Source organism: Etheostoma cragini, chromosome 11, assembly GCF_013103735.1.
Source record: "Etheostoma cragini isolate CJK2018 chromosome 11, CSU_Ecrag_1.0, whole genome shotgun sequence".
Taxonomy (NCBI): Eukaryota; Metazoa; Chordata; class Actinopteri; order Perciformes; family Percidae; genus Etheostoma; species Etheostoma cragini.
In genome coordinates, this window is record NC_048417.1 from 16881421 (window position 1) to 16887798 (window position 6378).

The window sequence follows — 6378 nt, forward strand, 5'->3', positions numbered from 1 at the left end:
TGTGTGTGTGTGTGTGTGTGTGTGTGTGTGTGTTTGTGAGTGGTGATGGAAGAGAGAAAGAGGGGAGTATATAAAAAAAAGACTGATTGAGAGGGAGGGCCTGGGGTTAAAAGGAAAGGCCCAAGGAACAGATGCTCCACCCCATTCTCTCGTTACAGGCCTTCCTCTGGGGAAGAAGAAGATGGAGAGGGAGTAGTAGGGATGTAATGATGCATGGTGGGTAGGGGGTTGGGATAATGGAGCAGCATTGTTAAATCTTCATCCTCAGACCACACCCCAGCAGGGGACATTGCCAGAGGAGGAGGTGTGGTATCCTGGGGCGAGGCTGAGACTAACAAACACGACCTATAAATGGCGTGAAATGAGTCACGGCACAGATGGCCGAGGATGCTGGCTCTAATGGGACTGGCATTAGGGAATAGTGAGTGTGTTTAGCTGATTGTTGGATCTGTGGAAACTACACCTTTGTGATGCAAAGTCCAAAATGAACACAATGTCAAGCCTTCTTCTGGCCCTGAGCTGAATGCTTAAGCCTACATTGCTATCGTTGCCATGTGACCCAAGGCACACTCCTGTAAACACTGACTACAGGCACAAAAACACAGCAGGGGCATTCCCAAAAATACAGCTCTAGTTAAATATTGGCGAAGACAGAGAGACAGAGAGAGACATTAGATATGGATAGATAGAGCATGGAATTCAAATACCTGACCTGTTTGCTCAGCGAGAACATCTAGCTCTGCTCTATAGCCAACATTTCAAATGTCAGCAGATCACAAGCCTCTGTGCTCACGTGGAAATGAGCAAAGCTACACTGTATTGAGAAAAAAATGCCAGAAAAAGCCCGCCAACTAAGTATTCTTCCATAAAAACTAAACATTTTTAAAGCCAACACAGCAAATTCAGTTGTGAATTGAAATATTTTATGAGACATGGCAAAAAAAACACAACATAGCACAAAAGTGGTGCTATTTACGGGATAGATTCCCTCATATTCGGCCTTCCGGTTTCTTTGTGTTGACAGTCTAATCTCTGATCAATTAAAATTAGATCTCTCATTGTATTTGATCCATTTTTTTATTTTTGCTATACAGCTTTAAATTATTTCAACTTTCGGGCAGCCAGATAGCTCAGTTGGTACAGCGGCCGTCCATGTATAGAAGTTTGCTCCTCGACGCAGCATGCCACGTTGGACTCTGACCTGCAGCCCTTTGTTGCATGTCATTCCTCTCTATCTCTCTCCCCTTTCATATCTTCAGCTGTGCTGTCAAAAAAAGGGCTGAAAATACCCAGAAAAAATCTTTAAAAAATCTTTTTAAAAAACTACGTTTTTTTCAAAGTTTGGAGGCTTACAAGCAGGGCAGCTAAAATCTGAGGTTATTCATTTTCCACGTTGATTACGGCTAACTCCGGTAGATACTGCTTTCTACTACAATACAGTATGTCTGTATGTAAATGATGTCATCACTATCACAATAAAAAACCTCATGCTAAGATTACAAAACAACTGTTTTGTGATCATGGACATCAAAACACTCAAGTGAAAGACACCAATCACCTCAATCTAAACTAAAACTGAAATCCGCTCAGTTTGTCAGAGCCCAGGGTAGCATCTCCAAATTACTTCAACTAACAGCACAAAACCCCAAACTATTTCATCTACAACAATATAAAGCAGAGAAAAGCAGCACATCTTCTGTTTGCTTTGAAACAGTGCTGAAAATATTTATCGATTACAAAAATCCGTCATAATGAATTGACTCATTTCAGGTGTATTCCACATGGTGTCTTAAAGGTAAGTGTTAAATCTATCATCATTCTCATATTTATACCTTATAAGATCTAATTTGATCTAAAAATTACTTTCATCCACTACTGTCCACAAAACGTAACCTGGACATTTTGAACTCCAACAATCCTGTTTTACATCCATTACATGAGATGACGAGCCCCTCAATAGGCTCTATGATCTGAATTATAGCTATGATAAGATACTGACTTAGTTGTATAGGTTTTACTTGTCTTATGAGGTCAAAAATATCTTTAAACATTTCCAAACTAAAGAGATTTAAAAAAAAAAGAGTTTGACCTCAGTGTGTCAATTAGCTTTTCTCCAGCAGTGGCCAAAGCCTCCTGATCTGTCTCCATCCCCGGCACACGGACATGATGCATAGCCAGTCAGTGCTCCATCTGGCCTGGCCTCGCCTCCAAGTGCAACAGAGCTGTAAACCACACTGGCTCAGCTCTGTTATACACACTCATTACTTTTTCACCAGCAGTGGAACAACAGCACTGACAGCTCCTCTGTCCTCCGCATTAATAAGAGAAAAAGCCCATCGCGGCTTACAGTGGTTTACCTTTACTATCTGTTATCACATGCAGCGGCCAGGTATGGGCACGCAGGCCCACACAAACACACACAGCCATGATTACAGACACATAAATAAGACTTCCACGGGAGTCTGATTAGCCTTAACAGTGACATTGAGATGCTCTGCTATAGAAATACAGTGGACACTATCATTTCCTAAAGGGCAATATATATTTGGCAATAGCACAATTACAAAAAGAAGCTTAAAAAACAACCAAAAAGCCAACTAACCTAGATAACTAGGAGAGATAAATCAAGTTAACGTTGTGTGAGCTGGTGAGAAAGCCATGGCTAGCCTTGATCTAAGCTAATTTAACTTTTTCCTGCTATTATCTGTAGTTGACAAATATCAATTTTAGGAAGAAATATCTTGGTATTTAATTATTATATTATATAATTATTAACAAAAGGTAGATAGAAAGCAGAAGGGACACATTTTGTTTGTAATACCCCTCATTCAATGAATATTATCCGTAGATGGAGCTAATTTGGGAATTATGTATTAGGGGGTAAAATACAGTAATCTGCCTGAAAACACATCAAAATCTAAATCTGCAGTTAATGCCCTCTGCCTCTGTAGGACATTATCAATTTGAGGAGGCTGAGACCTCTCCTTTATTTGCAAAACTTGAAATTACTTAGAGTTTAAAAAATGTAGGATTATTTTTTGGGTTAATTTCAGCCCTTATGTTTTACAGGACAGCTGAAGACATACAAGGGGAGAGAGAGGGGGAACGACGTGAGGCAAAGGGCCGCAGTTCGGAGCCAAACCCGGGGCCGCTGCCCCGAGGAGTACACCTCTATACATGAACCCCTGCTCTACCAACTGAGCTATCTGAGTGCCCATGGATTAAAATGTTTGATGGACAAAGATTCTTGCTAGTGTGCTCTTGGCACTATTTCAACACTTTAACCAAATGCTTTTTGGTACCAACTGTAATCCTATAAATCAGGAAGCCTAGAGCCAGTGGGTTGGCCGGTCGATAAAATGCAGCACTGTAATTGGAGGGTGGAAGTCAGAGGAGTCAGGGAAATACCTAAACTAATGAGAATAGATTAGCCCTGATTATGTTGACTTCATGCACAAGGATAAACCTGTTACTAAAATGGATGATAGAACAGACTGGCCTGGCTCATGGGTTGGTTTTACAAAGACAGGCATGGATGAGTGGTAAGAGAGTCCTGTACACAACAACCGCTGAGTCTGAGAGAAAGATAATGCTTGTGAGATTACCGTGCTGAGCCCAACAACAACCCAACTGCTTGACCAATCCGCGCTGACAGGAAATTACATAACAATGACTGTTCAACACTCCCGCAGGATTTCGCCTGCACCACAACAATTCCTCCATGCTGGTTCCCTCTTTATCATGAATCTAGAGTAGAGAAGGAAACAGTTGAGGAGCAGCAGACAAAAAGCCTGGCTGTGCTGACCTCCCTCCAGCCGTACGCACGCAGTAAGCCCAACCGTGATTTATAGGATTGCGTGCAAAGCTATAATGCAGAACACTGCAGCCAGTCTTAGATAACATAAAATGTTATAAAGGCTCTCCAGCCTTGTTGGTTCTAATTATTTCACTAAAGAGAACTACAGAAGTGGTAGGAAATTTACACATGCTGGGATGTCAAGTTCGAATACACTTCACCTCCTTTTCCAAATCCCTGGACGGAGGATAGAAGAAAGAGTGAGTGGCAGGCAGTGGTGGTGTGCCTGAGATTACAACTGTGTAGCTGGGGGTGTGTGGTGCTGCTGCTGCCTGCTGCTCGCTGGGCTGAGAGGTTAGCCGCTATGTACAGAGACAGGAGGAGACTGCAGGGCAGAACACACACTGTAAATAAAATATACATTAAGTTTGCACAGCTGCACGATTATTGCAAAAAAAAAAATCTCTGATGATAATAATAATAATTCTAATAGTGGCGCAATAATCAGTTTGTCTCAATTTTGTTCATTTTGTGCTTAATAATAAGCAATAAAAATAAAAATAATACTAATTAACAATTATTCGTATCGATAAACCTAGCAATTATTTTTTCAATTTAATTGATTAAAATTTCCTAAAAGTTCCTAAATGACATCTTGAAATAACTTTTTGTTCAACTGTCACCACCCAAATATATTCCGTTTAAAAGTCTATAAAAGAGAGAAAAAAATCTGATTTGGAAAGATGGTTGACTTTGTTTTAACATGATAAATAAAACAAGTAAACAGTGTATAGCGGCTTTTACGCACACACACGCACGCACACACACGACTTGTGCATGTGCTCTGGTTCTAGTTCCTCCACTCGTGTGTGTTAATATGCTCCCCGTGAGGGGCTGCAGGCTCTGGTAATTGTAGAAGCTTGGATAGCAGACGCATCACCAGAGAGAACTACATTAAAGGCACGTGCAGTTGCGTGAATACAGTGCCTGAACCACACAAACCAAAGCCAAACATGGATGGCTGGAAGATGGCTGTGTAGAAAATAATCATCCACGTTGACAACAGCGTTTCGATCAAACTTTGTCAAATAAAATGGGAACTACGAATGAACGTATAATCCTTAAAAATGTGACTGTGGACTCATATCTACTAAACCATAACCAGAAGACAATGACCACTATTTAAAATTCATCCCCCATTACTCCAGGAAGTAAAGCCTACACACTATTAACAGCAGAGTCCAGACACACTTAGGGTTCAACAATGCTGAGTTCATCTAACCCCCTCCTAGTCAACTGTAATACCCATGCCTAAAAATATAAAGACATGTCGGCCTTTACCCACTTCTCAACAAAATCCTAATCCTCAAACTGTCTGTGAGTGTGTCCATTAAACACTTTGGACAACGACAACTCTATCTCTGAGAGAGCCAACCGAAGGGGGCCCAGAAGATGGAGGATGCTTACTTTCTTAATCAAGCTAAGTTGCAATTACTGGCATTTAGGGGTCTTATATAGATGTGAGGCGGGCCAAGCGGGCTCTTGGTGCAACAAGCTGGCTATGCGTTTGGCGCACAGTAAGTTAATGATGGGATGGAGGCGGGAGCTCAGACAGTGTCATTACAGAACTGTCAGTAAGAAGGAGAGGGCCTGAGGGAGAAGAGGGAGAGAGAGAGGGTAAGTGCTTATGGGGATACAGACAGAGGAGAGGGAGAAAGAAAAAAGGGGGTGCAAGAAATTCATGTTCACATCCTTCAGCCCAACATTTGTTGTTTGGCTTTCTCCACTCAACTGCCCCTCAACGGCGCTGCTGCACGCGATGTGCATATTCAGCACATAAACCAATGTGACTTCTATCTTTAACAGCCGTCAGGCATTCATTACTGTAAACCACACACACCTGAAACACAATATTTTTGGTTATGAGAGATGAATCTTGACACTTAAATTATGCACTTTTTTGTTTTATGCAGATTTATTTTAAGATCCATTTATTGTAGTGCAATTTCAAACAATTGTTTTAATTATTCAATTAATTGTCTTGTCTATAAAATGTCACAAATTAAAAAAAAAAAATAAGAAATTAAAAAAAAGAAGCTTATTTCAATATGGATCTTTATAATGGCAGCCAACCACTGAGGACATAAAAACCATACATGTTAAATGTTATTTCATCTTATGAAATATAGCAATGAGCTTATTCATTAAGCCTGATGGGACATGACACTGACGGGAGTCACCACTTTATTAATGCGGCCCAAACAAACGTCTGGGATTAGAGAGATCAGACCACTGCAAAGCTACACTGCTGCTGTCAAATACATTAATACAGCTTCCTGTCTCTACACCAGCATCAGGACCTCCTATGCCTCCGCTGGCGCTCCGTTCAATGTGACATGTACAAGCTCAGATGTGCAGGTACTCTTGACACCTGGACAAACACCACATTGCCATACAGCAGCATCACCAGGGAGACCTCTTCAAACAAAGGGGATTTGTTGATGTTGATTTGGTGTGCAAGCGGCCAAAATGGGTTTCCTCAGGAGTGCGGCTGGCGTCTCCCTTAGAGATAGGGTGAGAAG